Genomic DNA, 17,870 nt, shown 5'->3' with positions numbered 1-17,870 from the left:
CCCTTGTGTTCGTATCCTCAATAGTTATCTCTTCTGCCCTGCTGCTGCTGCATCTGTTGTGTGTGTCAGGAGATCAATCCTCCCCCATCAGACCCTCAGATTTCATCGACTTGTTGCCTGGGTGTTTATAAACTTGACCTGATCCTGTGAAAACACAGACGAGAATGTGCGGCGCATTAGAACGACCCATTTACTGTCACATGTACAGCAGAAATGGGGCGCGTTGGCGATGACCAGATCATTGAGATGAGACTCTGTAGGTTTATCTCCACCCATGGATCCCCCCGCCAAATTGCCCGTTAAGCTGCCCTGCCTTCCGTAAATCTCCCGCGATGGGCTATAAATGTGACATGAGCATGTTCTGGTGTCTCACCAACACCTCTCAGCGATACATCTAATGAATTGACCTGTTCAACACCAAGGTTAATACGCGGACCCTGCGGGCTTGCGCCAAGCAATCAGAACACCCCCTTAGTATATCACAGCGGCTTCTCGGCAACAAATGGCCGGTACGGAATCAGATCTAGCTCTTCGGAAAATGAACAAACGCGGCATTACTGCAGATACACAGGCTCAGATATACGTGTGCAGTTGATCAATGACATCTCTATATAATGTCCTTCGTCTGATGTGACATTGAGCGAGCAGACTCTCTGCTACAAAAGTTCGAAATGGCGGGATCGAATGGGGCAAATTCATCAGCAAAACGACTAATATTAGCCCCAACGTCGGGATGGGGTCGCGCCCTGCACACGGCAAAAGAAATTAGATTTGACCAACGACCTTGCTTTCTCCTTAGTATCTTATCTAGTTCAATCTAAACTGTAGATTCTGCACCAAGTGCTGTCATGAAATGAGACCTGCGATGGTTGATGATTGAATTACTCCATCGGAGGTCTCAATTTGCCAGCCTTCTAATCAAGAATTGGAGTGTTTTCTGTCATCTATATGTGTTCACCCTGCACAAATTAGGTGAGCTTCAGTGTGATAATTATTTATTACATGTGTTATAGTCAGACCACCAGAACAATTAAACGCATGGGAACCTGACAGAACGACATGTGACACGGCCTGCATATAAACTAACAAGCCAATGAGATCACAAGGGAATAACAAAGGTGCGTGAAATGCAATAAAGAAAAATATGAGCAATAAAAGCACATACAGCAAGATAACAGTATCGTGTTAAGCAAACTGAAAAATTTTTGGAGTCATACTTGCAACTTCACATGCCATTCGTGTATGTGTATATCTCTATGTGTATTTTGCCGTACGTTGTATATTCTGGCAGCACTAATAGAAGCATAGTGAAACCTTAATGTGACTGGATTCTTGCCAGCCGGCCTGTCTATACATAAATAGGTTGGGTTCTTACCCCACGTGTGTTGGGTACAGAATGTAATCTAGCCAAGAGCACAAATCTATGGGTACTTTACAATGTTAGCCTTCCTGTCCCTCGAGTGCTGTAGAAAATGGAGAGTCACTCAACTTGCAAAACCATTTTACGTTTTCTGGAAAGGGGAGGCATTTATGGTTTCCATCTGCGTAGACTGCCGGTGATTCAGAGTGACAAGTGTGGCAGGTAAGAGGCCATGGAGGATGACTTGTGCGCCATTAGGCGTGATTCACTCCGGGCACTCCAAATGTCCAGTGACACGTGCCTTTATGAACATTGCCTCCGTGAGTCGTTTGTGAGGTTGAATGGCGCTGCGGTCTACTGTAAGGTACATACATTAATCTGCAAGTACATGTAAGTAAATATCAACGAGGTACAAAAAAGGGATTTCTGCTGCAGTTTCAAAGGATGCCACCAGAAAGATAAAAAATCTAATCATTTTTGACAGGTCAAGACCTAATAAAATACCAAATTTTATAACACACAATTCATAGCTTCTTCAGTTATACTGTTCGACAGCAAACTCTAGTACACTCATTGTTTAACATACTAAGGCACCTTCTTGACAAATTATAGGCAATTATATAAAACAACAGTGCCATTAGGAGAAGCAAATTCCTTGTAGATTCCTTTACAGATGGCTTTACAGCGCAATGCTGACGCAGTAGAAACCAGTATGGGCTTCTAAGAACTATCGGTACATTTCCCCATTGAGATTTGATGACATCACATTAACCGGCTATTGATGAACCGTGTCAACAGGATTTCCAGAGACCTTCTCGGTAATCAAATCTTTCTGTGAGAGGATAGGACCGCTTCTGACTCCCCATCACAATTATCGTTTTAACCAATGATAGGATGGCAATTAGTGGTTCGACCAATGAGAGAGTGGCTGCATGGCCGTCAAATATTTGCATTTTCATTTAGGGCGGAAGTAGGCAGCACAATGAATCGGTCTGTACAGGAGACAGCTGCTGCCATCGCTGTGTCCAGTAGCTCCCATTGCTGTCAGCTCCTGAAACAGCGACAACGTCGTACTGTCAACCAGGTCAAATCACGTTTTGACGAAGGCCAGTAGTCATTGGGTCGTATTAGGAAACAAATGCATCAAACGGTCCTATATGTACAACCGTGCCTATGCTAAAAAAATCAGAGTATACAGAATTTTGTATCGCTTCCCAACAAATTTGTTATTTTGTGTTCAGGATGATCCTTTTGGTAATGTGCAAGTTTGTGTACCGTATGAAATTATTGATGGTTGACCTCTGTTCATCAAAGATTGCTTTCATCGGGGGCATGTTTTGATTCATCTACCTAACATTGCCCATATATACTTTCTTCTGCGTTATGCTTTCAGCTTTATCAGAGTGTATGGAATTTTGAATTCCCTTTCAGCAAAGTCGCCGGAGGGAGTTAGACCTTACGCAGTGGTTGATTTTATCAAGCGGTAGACCAATGGAGTTTCGCCAGACGCAACCGCTAAAATGATTGACCTGGGTTCATCAAGATAGTTTTCATGATGGCGCTGAGTTGACCATCACTCATCTAGCACCATTGTCCGAGTATAAACCATTTTAGACGTCTGTAGAGTGCGCCACTCTCTGATCTATCAGAGCGTATGGTATTCTAAATTCCCTTTCAAAGAAAGTTGTTCAGGGAGTTATGGTTCCTGTTGTGGGAGATCATATCATCAATGTACACGCCGGTTAACCCGAATGCAGTGACTGTTATCCCAAACGCAATGTCTGAATGACTGACCCCGGGTCATCAAGATTGCTTTCATGTGGACGCTGTTTCGATTATAATTAATCTACCCAGTATTGTGTATCTATACATGCTTCGTTCGTTCAATAAAAGGATGCACTCTGGGGTTTATGAGCAAAGTCAAAGCCTTATGAAAACATGGCGTTTTGATAACGCTTTTGAAACCATAATGTAGGGAGATGGGCTTTTGCATCACTGAGCAGGAAGGCATTTTGGTTCGAGCTTTAGGGACCCTATTTGCCTCGGCACTGGGTTTATGTAGGATTTTCTGACTTTGGGGGTACTCTAGGTAGACTTCGAGGAAACACTGGATTGTAATCTCTCCGAACAATGGAAAGCTCATGTGTATTCTTGTGGAAGTGTCTGACCAGTGAATTAACGGTCTGCTAGTCACCACGCTAGTAGCTCCCAAATCGCCAAGGATTTAGGAAGATTACGCTGGGAATAACGAGTCCTTTGGACATAGGTCTGTCATCCAGTTTATCAAAAGAAGGGATAGAGTGATGTCTTCTATATTCTTATGGAGATGTGTGACCCGTGCATTAACGGTCTGCTAGCCACGACGTTAGCGATCCCCAAGTTGCCAAGGATTTGGAGGAATAAGCTGGGAGTAAGAAGGTCTCTCTTGACAAAAAACTTTCCATCTACTTCATCACAATGAAGGGATAGAGTGATGTATTCTATTTTCTTATGGAAGTGTGTGCCCAATGTACCAACGGTCTAATAGACACGACGCTAGCGACTCCCAAAGCTCTATGAAGGATTTAATAAGAATACGCTGGGAGTAAAAAAGTCTCTCTTGACAAAAACTTTCCACAATGAAGGAATAGTGATGTCTTCTGTGTTCTTATGAAAGTGTGCGACCGGTGTATTAACGGTCTGGTAGGCACGTCGCTAACGACACCCAAAGCTCTACAAAGGATTTAGGAGGGATACGCTAAGAGTTAGAAAGCTCGGAGTAAAGTGCTTTGGACAAATGCCATTATCCTAAGGGATAGGGTGCTGTTTTCTAACTTGTAAACAAATGCCACAAACGTTTCAACCTTCACATACAGTGCAAAGTACGCACACACACACACTCACTCACTAACACACATACATGGACACAAACAAGTTATGTACAGCCTTTATCTACAGCCTTCATCAAGAAATCATAAGTGGCGTAAAAGATCAAACTGGTTGAAACGGATTGCCATTGCGAGGGGGGGGGGGCAATTGGTCGCCCAATCAATACTTCCTACAACACGGTCTCAGTACATCAATCAGCGCATCTAAATGTAATCGAACCAGGGGTTGCAACAATTAAGCTCTTGCTGCTAATCAAGATAAAGAAAAATGTCCAATTGTCCTGTTACCCTGGAGAAGAGATGCCAGGGTAATATATTGTATATATATCTTACTAGCCACGTCGTATATCATTGTTTTACCGAAGCGTGTTAACGAAGGAATTGAGTGTCTTGGGGTCTACTCAAGTTTTGTTTGGTAAATGGAAAACCCTAGTCAGCAATGCGGAGACTGATTCTTTGATACTTGATGCATCACCAAGACTAATATAGGGCCAGTCATTCAACCGTCTGACTTTTCACCAAGATTGAATACGAGTACCTAAAAGCAGCCTTCAGCATTCATTAGTGGAATAGCCAAGTGACCCGGTTTCTGTATCGCGTCTATGTACCAGTATATCAATATGACAGCCTGTCGTCTGTTTGTAATACGGCCATTGATTTTGTCGAGTTCGTGTTGTTTCCTCCGGCAAAGAGGTTAATGTTTTCAGTCGCGCGAATGTGTAATTTCTTGATGTCTGTGTACAGGATGGCTATGAATGGATTTCCATATCTTTTCTCGACAGGATTGTATAAGCAAAGAGATATGACAAACTTTGGGACTTAACCTAGAATTCAATCTGGATGCAGGACTATCTAAAATTTATCTTCTATCTCGCTGATTCGTGAATAATTATACAGCAGACTTTTTTGAGACATTCTAGGAAACTTATCATACAAAATCATCACCATCATTATGATATGATAAATACATAATATGATACAAAATAACTCCTGTTGCGCAATACCTCCAGTATCCGAAGGCCTGGTGTGTATTCTAGAAACGTAAGAGGTGAAAACAGAACCTTTCTATAGATATAGCGATTTTTGCTCGGGCTACAGCGATCAATTTGCCAGTAAAAAATGATAATGTGTACATAAACTCCGTCTGGTCCACACGGAGCGAAAGCCTGTCATCCAGGAGATAAGCAAAGTGCTTTTGAACTTCTGGAAATGGAGAGAAAAATGGCCGGTGTCCCGAAGGGGGTCTTATCGTGGTTTTCTAGTTGAGAAGAGGCCGGTCCTGTTTGATACAGATGCGTGAATATGGGATTCATCGAAGCCTCTTCGTTTAACACATTGTTAGCAATGATAGCAGGAGTAACTACTAATTTAGAATGATTTGTTCTTGTGGTGGGATTTAAAGAAGAAAGTATAAAAGAACTACATATCAAGCTTATTGATGATTAATCTAGAATGAAATAGTTGAAGATATCTTACACTGTTGAATTCAATTACAGACATAATCTAAGCATCTTAGGGAAGTTAATATGAAGTTAGTTGAAGTGGTCCTATTATGTACCCCTGGAGAACACCTGAGGAAATTAAAAGCCTGGATTTCAACAAGAATATTCCGTCCCTCTCCTTATAAGTATTTGATGAAAATTGAGTTTGAAGCACAAAATTATGTATGAACTTGTTCCTGGTTAATTGAAATTTATTTTACACCAGAAATCGTAGTAATTATCAGATTGTTGCATTTCTTAGCACCAGCTGAAGCCATACCACATTCAAAAAGAACAAGCGAAACAAAAAAAAACGCAACCGACCGGATCACCCGCATTAATAAACGGCAATAGGGTCTTTGAAATTTCATCCAAAAGTGAGACATGTCTCTCTAGGTCTGCGCCAACATTTGCTAAAGGATGTCGTTGATGATTTTCACCGCGCGCAGTCGGACATTAATCCCGCTAGCCTCACTCTTATCTCCGGACATAGCGGGGCATTTACCTGTCCTTCTCGCGAAGCGTTGAAGCTCCACAGCCATCGTAACTTAATTACCACCCATGGGAAGCTGAAATAGGCCGCGTGTCGCGCTGAGAAGAAATGCCGACCGTTCCAGTCGCGATCGATGTTTGAACGTTGTATCAATTATTCCAATGGTGGGTTTCCAGGATTGGGTCTTAGTTCGAGCCAGGTAAGATGGCGGCGAAAGCAGCTGGATATGGATTATCTGTTTACGGTAATTGGCAACGATGTTTGGAGGGTATTTATGGTTGTGTTATTGGAGACGGAGGGACTCGGATACCCAATAAACACACACAAGGACACAGAGAGACATGCACACACACACGCTCACATACATTCACAAACACACACACAAACACACACACATTCAGACACACACAAACACACACATACACAAACACACACACACACACACACACATAGACACACACACACACACACACACACACACACACACACACACACACACACACACACACACACACACACATAGACACACACACACACACACACACACACAGTCACACACACACACATCCACACACACACACGCATAGACACACATACACAAACACACACACAAACACACACACATTCAGACACACACACACACACACACACACACACACACACACACACACACACACACACACACACACACACACACACACACACACACACACAGTCACACACACACACATCCACACACACACACGCATGGACACACATACACAAACACACACACTCACACACTACACACACACACATGCACACACACACGCACACACACGCGCACACACACACACACACACACACACACACACACACACACACACACACACACACACACACACACACACACATTCACATTCACACACACACACGCATAGACACACATACACAAACACACACACTCACACACTACACACACACACATGCACACACACACGCACACACACGCGCACACACACACACGCACGCACACACACACACACACACACACACACACACACACACACACACACACACACACACACACACACACACATTCACATTCACACATCAAAATCAAAACCTACCCTATCACGTTGGACGTGGATTGGTGACCTGTGATCAGAGGCTGATCTCGCAGTGACCGGTTGTATCGCTGCCGAGAATGAGTCCTCATTAGAGCCCGCAGACTCGTTTGGCGAGCTGCATTTAAGGCCAATTGGGCGTTATACGAGTCCTGAAGGGCATTTTTTCACTTTTGGTCTGTAGTTGAAAAAGGTGCCCGCCTGGACTTCCAAGACGTTTCAGACAGAGTCCAATCGATTGTAGCTAGATCACGGCCTTCCCGCCATCCAGCGAAACGCAATTTGAATGAGGAGAACTTCATTTGTTGTAAGCCGTGATCGGTTGTCACGTCTGTGGCTCGGAACGCCGTCGCTATTACACTTTCATCTGCCCCATCAGTCTTAAACCCACGCCTTGTGTACCAAGTATATCCCCTATGCAGCTGAACTCTCATTCATCATGCCAAAAATCCATACCGCGTTCTATTAACCTACGGACGTCTAGCTCCGCTATTGACAGTCTAATCTTAAGGCTGACATCTGACTATCTGTTAGAAAATTAAGTAACGGTTTCTCGTTCTGGGGTTCGATATTAATGTTGCTGCCAAGTCACGATCCTGCCTGACACTGCGCATCAAGTCTGTCCTCTCCTTGTTATGAAGAGCTTCTGTAATATAATCCCCCATCCCAGGCGCAACCCCCAGTCAACCAACTGCCAATACTGAAAGGAAACATCCCTTCCGTTCCGCAGTCCATCACAGCAAGAGCTAATTTTTCCACGCCAGGCGGCTGAAATCGCCATCTTCATCTTGATGGAAAATTGGTTTCTTCTGGTTCCAGGCGTGACCCAATACTGGGGACAACATACAGGTTGTAAATATACTGGCCTCAAAGAGGGGAGGGGGGCATCAGGTGTCTGTATCTGAAATGCAATCCAACCTCACCAAACACAGGCATATTCGTCAAACGCACAGAGGAAATCGCCGATCGCTGTGTTCTAAATTTAGGGCTTAATTTATAGTTGGCTCTGCGACATCGCCAATATTACCCGGATAGGGTCACGCCGTATTCGCCGCTTCCCCATTCTTTTTCATTTTATACTAATATTTAATCGTATCAAAGAGTGGTGTAGGCTAGGGAAGACATAAAAGTCGCCAGGTCTCTGGTTTCATGGATTTCAATTTCGCAGCCAGCGCTTTTAAAATTTATTGATTTTATACTATTTAATCGGATCAAAGACTAGTGCAGGCTAGGGAAGAAATAAAAGTCGGTAAGTCTCTGCTTTCATGGATTTCAATTTCGCAGCCAGCGCTTTAAAATGTGGTAAAATATAAGCTATTCCCCACTTTTTGCTACACAATTTTACGGTCAATACTTGTGAGAGTCTTTAATGACAGTATGTTCTTTGACAATTTGCCAGGAACGCTAAGAGATCATATGGCATATAGAAAACATTCCACATACTTCATTCAATTATAGCTGTGCGCGCCGCGTGTCGTGAGGGATGTTGTCAAGACTTCTAAAGACGTCTACAGACGAAATCACTTCGGACCCGTCTGCAAGTCGGCACTTCTGCAAGTAAGCGAAAATTGTTGTTTATATGCTTTGTTAAACTGGACATTGCAAAAGTACTGTAACGTAAAAGGGGAAATACTCAAAATTGATATTTTATTCCTTGGTGAAAGCATCTTTATTTGGTGATGAAATTCCAGCACGTGAAACCCTCCCTTGGTAGCTTATTATACCACAAGCTTATTACCCAGACTGCCTGGCGCATGGACAACTGTGGCCAGACAGTGAGAACAACACTTGACCAAATAGCCAGCGGTACGTAAAATTAACACGTCTGTACTACTACATAATTTTAGTTTATCATGATTGCACTTCTAATTAAGGCTCTTTAAGACCTTTCGCAAAGGGTTGTAAACTTGGGTATACCCAAAAATGACTTTGATACATTGATTACAGTCAACAGATCCAATTTTGCGCAGAACGCATATTCCTTGTTGCATGATGTTCTTTCTATTGGTGCAAAACGCACGTTCAATGATTCTGTATTTGTGCAAAACGAGCGTTCCCTGTTGATGTTATAACGTTGACCAGTGCAAATCACCCCCTCCGCGTTGACGTTGCATTTGCACGAGCGCACCATAGGTTTGCGGAAGGGCACCTAGCGATGCAATCAGTGAAGCACTTCAAAGATGTCCTCTACATTTGAACTAAGTATGCAGCATGTGTCATGGGACGCGAATCCTTTCAAACACATGGATACCCAAAGGCACAATACCATATTCAGAATACAAGATCAAACCGCGGGCCCCTTTCTTCATCTCTACTGCAATTTTATCGCATTTTTATCATCTTTAATGGTATGTATACTTTAGGTGGTTTCAGGGGGGGGGGGGTCTACCAGGCCTCAGAAGCGACAGGAAAGAGTAGAATTTGGCAAATTGAGAAATAACATCCCAGGGGAGTTGGTGAGCTAGACAGTGCAGTTTGCCGCATACCTAGATTTTCGGGTGCGGCAAACTGTACTCTCTATAGCTAACCAACTCTCCTGGCATGTTATCTCTCTATTTGGCCAATTCTACTCTTTCCAGCCGTCTCCCGAAGTATGGTATAGGGGCTTGGGGGGGGGGGTATGTTCACTTATGGAGGATATAACGTATGACAAATGGACATAGCAGACAAGAAACCGGCACACTTGAACAAGATTATCCACAGTGATGGGGCATGATAAATAGCTCCACCGTCGGCGGCCCGCGGCGATGTTTTGAGTGGCTCGGTATTGTCGCGCGCGGGATCAGGCTCAGATGAACGGCTTGCGATGTGACTTTTGGGAGATGGTTCCCGGCTCCCGGGACGAGAGACGAATAAGACACGCCGCTCACCTCCAAGCTGTTTGCATAACATAGCAGCAGTGGCTGATATTGTCGTGCATTTACTGTGACCTAGGACACCATGGAATACGGGAACATAAATATGACACTGTGCAGAACAATTTATCTTACTTTTCTACATAATAGAGCAAAGCTACCACTTATTTATTCGCCTTTTTCGACGAAAAAATACAACGAATTCCCGGCTATACATATAGACGTATTCAATGCTAATGTCACAATTCGTAACTCTTGCGGGAACGAAATGTATAATATAAAACACCACATATAAAAGATGAAAAAAATAATCATGACCTCTGTTCTTGATTTGAATTGTGAATTTTTCATTCACGCAAACAGCCCAGCCACGCCCTGGTTTGGAAATGTGTGACCTTCACATAGCCAAGGCACTATCCTATCAAGTTCACAATCAATCGAACAAGAAAAGGGCAATGAACTGAAATAATGCATTATCCAGACGGCAGAAAGAGCAACAAGCTTCTCTCCTAATGCTGTTAACACGGAGAAGAAAAGACGTGATTCGGTTGGACAGTGCATCACGAACCTCGCTATTGGCTTTCTGTACGGAACGCTAAATTATTCATCATTCCATTAACCGCACGCGTCGACAGCGGATGGAAATCATTACTGAGGATTACCCGTACGGATCCTCGTTAGTACGGGGGGAGAGATCCGTCCGAACCGCTGAGATCACACGATCCCTGGCCCATCTCTGCCGTTAACAACGTTCCAAAGCCCGGGATACTCCGTGTACGTGACTTGCAGACGTTCATAGCAAACTTTTCTTTCTCAATTACGTCCGATTTTGGTGGTTTCCGGACGTATTGTTTTCGGTGGCGATGGCAAGTGTTTTGGCTGGTGTGTTTGGCTGAATCAGGGACATTATACACTGTGTATAATGCCCTTGGTTGAATGGACGCAGTTGGAAGGATGATTTTAACAAGATGCTCAAGAACGGGATACTCCATGTACGTAACTTGCAGACATTCGTAGCAAACTTTTCTTTCTCAATTACGTCCGATTTTGGTGGTTTCTGGAAGGTATTGTTTTCGGTGGCGATGGCAATTATTTTGGCTGGTGTGTTCGCTTGAATGGACGCAGTTGGAAGGATGATTTTAACAAGATGCTAAAGCCCGAGATACTCGATGTACGTGACTTGCAGACAATCATAGCAAAACTTTCATATACAATTACGTCAGATTTTTCATTACTTTCTTTAGGAACTATTGTTTTAGGCAGCAATGTTTCGGTTTGTGTGTTCGGCTGATGGGATGGGCGCAGTTCGAAGGATGATGTAATAGACTGAGTGGAGTTAGTAATTAACTACATGTAATATAAGTGAATGTCGTTGGGTGATAATTCTTTCTACCGTGTAATTTACTCAGTGGTTTGTCGCGACGACCATGCAACACAGTTTTAATACATTTACGTAAATCTTCAAGTTTTGTTTGGGGGGGGGGGTGTATGAAAAACATAGTGGGAGAAAAGAGGTCACGAACAGTATCAGTTCAGAGTCATGAATGCAGAAAGAAGGTATCGAGGAGAATTATGTTGGATGTAGTGGAAGCCAATATCAGAAGCAATACCGTCAACGTTGAAAGCTAGACGGCTGCGCAGTAAAGATATGGAAAAAAGAAGAAAACAAGTAAATAACTATCGTAGGGCTGCAACACAAAACGAGCCTCTGAGGTTGCGTTAAAGTATCTTCAGAAGACACGAGACAGAAATCATTTAAGTTTCCAAAAACAACAATTTGGAAACTTTTTATGGAGAAAACGGACTAAAGGAAGGACGACTTTAAAGATGATATGTGGGTGTGCGGGATAACACACAGGAAAGACAGCGTTATGCAGGTAATGACTGCAGGCGTCTGAAACCATTACAAGCTTAGGGGACATAATTTGAGAAAATCCGCATCCTGCTGCGCTTTCTTTTTCAGCAAACCCACCACAAGCTTGGCCAGGAGCGTCAACAATAAACCGGTAATACATGTATGTGGCTCTCTTTTATACATACAAAGCAGCTTCTTTTATTCTCCATGAGAATAGCTTGTCAACAAGTATTTAGGTAGAGATAGTCGAGGCAATACCGCCCGTACTTGCGCGGCTGTGCGGCTGAGATATGCCGGGACCGTCTGGGAAAAACACAAGAAGCGCCTGGAAGACTCCATTAAAACTAATCTCTAGGAAGCTTACCCACAATTAGCGGATCAGCATTACGCTGTGTTCGTACAAAGGGGGTACATTACTCAAATGTCAGCCAAGAGTTTTAGGATCAACAGAAAAACACAATATATCCATCTTTAACTATAGGATGTCCTGGATGTGCATTTAGCGCTTGTCCCTCGCAGAATACCTCGCAAATACTTACCATACTTTTTGAATACTCATAATAAATCGGACAGTTAAGAGCTCGAGAGATTGAACTTAATTTCCGGTATTCCGTATAGTGATATCAGTGACTTTTGGGCACAACGAAGGAGAGCATCATCATTGTGAGGCTTGAAGAGATATGGTACCATACAACTCATTCTACCGCCTCTACCGACTCAACTCTGTCACTATCGAGGCTGCGGTTACAATTCTACCACCTGTATGTGTATGGACTCGATTTCTAGTTACTGCCACACAAAGGCACCGAGAACAAATACATCTTTACTGACAAAGAGCAGATATTGGTACTTTCATATCAGTAAGGCTGATACAAGAGCAACAAATGTCATCATATGCGCACGTATTTTGCTCGCTGAGGCAAAAATGAGATCGTGGCTCTGGCAATAATTGACTCCACGACTCAACTTTTTCCCCCAGGCGTCGTCCAATTTCCGAGCTTATTCGTCTCCATCAAGACAAACGCGTCTTCCCGCCCTAAGATGGTATTTTTAGAACTATGGCTGCCGAGGGAATCAAATTGCCAATGGCCCTGTTGTACTGTTGTGCGACGGGAATAGACAAACAACATGTCCTGTCCGATAGGTCGTTAACACGGTGATTCAGAACAATGTATAGCTCATGCGTTGCACTGTGGATCTATCAGAGACACGCTGTTCTCTTCAGCAAATGTTTTGTTGAGAAAACAGAACTTTTTGTGAATAAAGAGATAGCGTTATTAGCAAAAGTACAGAGTCTTCCACAATGTCTTCTTTAACTAAAGATACATTTAATCAATTTTGCAGCTTGGAATCTTGTTGTGACAAACCCCATATGGGTATACCCTCAGTGACAATGTAGATCCAAGTCTATGAGAAGACCATTTACACTACCAACTTGACTTTCAGGTCAATCTGTGGTTACAAAATTCCAACTGTGCATGCCGACCTGTAGCATTTAAATACCACAAGCAAACACGCCCAAAACAATATGGCTGTCTCCATGGTCCTGTCCATCGTTAGCATTCATGGGGAGGTCCCATTACATCATGCAAATGTTGCATAAGAGAGCCACGGTCACGACCGCTGAACAGGTCTAACCAACCGCAAGGTCGCGATCTTTTACTGCACAGTAGCTGCTGACTGAACATGAGCCGCTCCATTTCTTCTGCACAGGGATATAAAACGCTGACTTTTACGTATTCACGGTGGCGAGGCCCGTTGTTTAGCGCTAAGCCGGGGGAGGCTGTTGGGACGTGATACCGTCACGGACTGCTGGATTCAGCCGTGCCAATATGGGAAGCGGTGCTCGGTCATTGCCAATATCAGGAGCGGGTCGGCTTTAGGGTTATTGCCGCAGGTTCGGAGGGTTTATTCACATGCATGGTCGTAGTTTATGAGGTATGCGGGTCAATACAGTTAAGCCATGTTTCCAGCAATTCTGTGGCCATTTCTTTGTGGGGGTGGGGGCGGCGAAAGTTGTTCTTTTTTCACTCTAACAAGAATCTACACGGTGTCATATATCTTGACGAAAACGTTGATACTTTCCCATAACCCATATATGTAACATTATATTTGAGGGTACCGCGTATGCATTTGACATAAATCTATCAGGCCTGGTGAAAATAAAGAGAGAAGGCACTTGTGATGGACGGTGATTATTACATTTTCAATATTTTTCAAGGGGTAACAATAAATACAAACAGGGCCATGCAACGTTTTTTATTACTGCAATAAAATGGAACGAGACTAGAATAGCCAAATGTGCCACATGCTGTATTGACTTTTCTTTCATTTTCAATATTTTTCATGATATGTAATATGATATAAATGCGATATGAATAGTTTCATGCGGCAATATTTATTACGTTAGTAAAAATAATATAGGACAGAAGGCCCCAATGGGCCATATGCTGTGTGTAGTTCTGTAGATTTTCAATATTTTCAATATATAAGATGAATACAATAGTACAATATTTATTACATTCATATTTGAGAAAGATAATATTTGCCAGAAAGGCCCAAAGGTACCATCTGCTGTAAGGAATTTTCTACATAAAAACTTTAACGATGAAGATATTGTTTACCAATTTCAACTGGTATATGGTCTAAATTTCATCTTACATTATGTACTGTTTATAATTAGCAGTCATAGTAGTACATATATATAATATTACTTGCAATCTACAAAGGGATGTGGTTTTTGTACAGGAGTTAGCATAAAAAGGCAAAGTAAAATAGAAAAATGAACATTTGACGGGTGCAATTCACAAAGAGCGAATGATGATGACTGATAGGGGTGTAGAGACCATGGGTCAAATTTGTTTCTGACCTTTGACATTCCCGAAGGGCATCCCGGGAAGAATCCTCTCATGCGAAGACGCAGTTTTGTGTTCGTCTCCGGTCTGTCAAGACAACGCGTCATTCATTTCCAGTCACGGCCAGTTTGCCCTGTTGCTGCGGTAGTTGTGCACAAAGGAAACATTGAATTCTCCGTAGGGGACTGTCCGGAATGGACGTGGAGGGATAAATCATTTGTGCCTTGATTTATCAGCTCAATATTTCGTCCTGCTGTTGTTTTTATCCGCTTTTCTTTCGGTACATCTACCAAAAACTATTTCTTATACGCCTTATTACCAATTCGAGCCCATCTCGTCAGTGCGCTTTGTTGTTGATGAACGTCATTTTACGATGGGGCTATAAAAAATCGTCCAATTTGGCAGCCTGTTTGCCCGCTACGTTAATAAGAACGCTTTTGCCGAAGTTGAAGAATAACTGCTGCCAGCCCTCCCACTATTGTAGGTGTCAACCAGAGTCCACACTTACAATACGTTATTTTGCGAGAGCGCGCGAATGGTGGATGGCGATATCACTGTGAAATATCCCTCAATCATACAACACCCACTTTGCCACGCACTGTGTTTTATGCAGCAGTGTTACCTGTGGTGGTACCCAATCACTCATACTTGTAGGGGGAGGGAGTAGAGGATGGGAGGGTGGGGGGCACTTGAAAACAACTGTAGCAGTTGCCAAGCGTGTATTCAGTGTATCCCCAAATAAATGGCAATGCCAGCTGAAGCGAGCTTTACCAATTTGCTGGACGAAACACAAATCGGAGAGTGTCTTTTCTCCGACAGAGTGGTAAATGAGCTTGCCATGTCGGCGACTCAAGCTCCAATCACTCCAGTACAAAGGGAACATCAAATACAAAGCTTCTCCAAACCAGGGCCCATCATTCTTACTGTACGTACTATTTACGACGGGGACCGTTGATATTTGAAACCGCTATGTAGCCTGAACCGATCGAATGGTCGGCAAGAGAGCAACAAGAAGAAGATACGTACCTCACCTTTGTGTAGTGCATCCGCAAGTCGAAGCCGCCGAACTCTTCCCAAATTGCTCCCAACACAGACCGATTCGCGACACCTGAAACAGTAATTATATCTATGCATTACGCGATCGTCACCAGGATTTCTGGTGGCGACTCTGATACACACAACGTCTGACATATGGACAAAGGATCTCCGCCACCCCGACCTATTTCTACATCTTCACCAGCGCACCTTATCTCTCTACGAATGATGAATTTTGCAATCAACGATACGCCTGTATGATTAACATCTAGCGGCGGAAAACTGACCCTCAAGACACGGGAATTCCCCCGGCGGAGATGAAGCAATAAGCCTCGGTAAACGCCGAGCCCTCCTCCCGTCGATATCTCCAGATTACCACCGCTGAGGCCACCGGCTGGTTGCTGTCATTTCAGTCACGTACGGCGAGATGGTTGGTTGTGAAGACGGGCGCGCGGGGCGATGCATTATCTCCGCCTGTTGTTTGTATCTCAGCCAACACTGCAGCTAGTATACTGTGCTCGGCACAATGACTAGCGCTATGTACAGCAGACACAGATGGATCGGCTCCCAGGAGCTACTTAAATCGAGCTGCTCTCTCCTGCGGTTTGTCAAAGCGGGAAGGTTCCGGGAATGTTACATTCCTGGAAGTGAAGCACGCCTTCTGTGGGACGCGCGGGAAGTGCAGTAATGTCCAGGGATTGTTAACGCGACGCTCATATGTAAAATCATATCATCTTTAAAATCTCTATCGTAGAAGAATCTTCTACGATAGAGATTTTAAAAACAGATATATTTTCTGTTATTGTGCATTGGCCTGTTACTTGTTGCCTTTTGTCTCCTTCCTTTGTCTCAACGAACGAAAGAATGCCATCATCTGTTCATGACTTTAAAAAAACTGGCTTGTGACATACCACAGGCGTTATAAAACGGCCGTACTTTCGTATTAGTTCTCCGGCAAGGTAAAAAAAAATACCTGAATATTGACACTCAATATTTATATATAAACACAATCCCGTAACCTACATGTATACGCAGAGCTATGTGTTTATTGCAATCTACGGAATGCGTCAGCAGGAACAACATTACCCTTAGCTAGATGACCTTTCACAGCGAACCTAATCCATATTAGGGAATTGCATCCGTTAACCTAGTTCTGACGTCATGTGGCACTACTCACGCCTAAGTGACTTTCATATGAGCTGTCAGGAGGGTCAATGTCCTCCATATGACGGCAGCCTGGCCTGCCATGGATTCATCACTAGTATTAGCACAATCAATGAAACCCCTGAGGGTGGCCAGGTAGGAAACACAGAAAAGGTGGGACGAATAAAAAAATCTATTTTCCTAAGGCTACTAGAGGCTGTCACTTGAGCGATGTCTTGTACAAATCATTGTATTTTACAGATTTACAAAAACAGAATCATGCACCAAGAAAAACGGTCTCTAATACCACAGTAGTATTAGTTAGACCAGCACAGTATACGTATCAGGCTACTGGACATTATGTTTATTGTTGGTATAATAAGTCCAACTTTGTTAATCTGATGACCAGATATTTGGATTAATGCCAACCGCCTGTCTTAACGTTAGACTTTTTTTCGATACGATTCATCTGATCCTTTGGCCAATTCTAATTACTGTCCATAATACTGAAACCGACAACCGTTTATATCAATTGCTGCCGGCCAATGTCAGACTTTTAATTGGGAACTGTCAATTATTTTTGCGGTACGCCGCCAGCGCACATTGATTACCGTTATGCTACTTTGGGGATAGAACTTTGTCGAATAATGAGTTTATATGCATGCCATTCAAGTAAGAGCAGATATGTGCTTGTAGTCCCTCTCAATTTACCAATGGGTTTCAATCAAACTGTCGTGGTTCACTCTAATGTTTTATTCTTTCAGACATGCCCGCAAGCTATGTCTGGTTAGTCAATGCAATATGGTGGTGATAAAATAAT

At 43.2% G+C, this 17,870-nt stretch overlaps 1 long non-coding RNA gene across 1 annotated transcript; it reads right to left on the bottom strand.

The window, feature by feature from the left end:
* Positions 1–6: 6 nt before the first annotated feature.
* LOC109483629 lies at positions 7–16,586 on the bottom strand. The gene is made up of 4 exons (XR_002141025.1): positions 16,195–16,586; positions 15,899–15,980; positions 8,751–8,858; positions 7–144 (listed from the first exon to the last, which is right to left on the bottom strand). It is a non-coding gene; the product is annotated as an uncharacterized LOC109483629 (long non-coding RNA).
* Between the last annotated feature and the right edge of the window lie 1,284 nt (positions 16,587–17,870).

Source organism: Branchiostoma belcheri, unplaced genomic scaffold (genome assembly GCF_001625305.1).
Source record: "Branchiostoma belcheri isolate BF01 breed outbred unplaced genomic scaffold, Haploidv18h27 scaffold65, whole genome shotgun sequence".
Taxonomy (NCBI): Eukaryota; Metazoa; Chordata; class Leptocardii; order Amphioxiformes; family Branchiostomatidae; genus Branchiostoma; species Branchiostoma belcheri.
The sequence above is the reverse complement of the archived record's forward strand: the minus strand, read 5'-3'. Positions and strand labels throughout refer to the sequence as shown.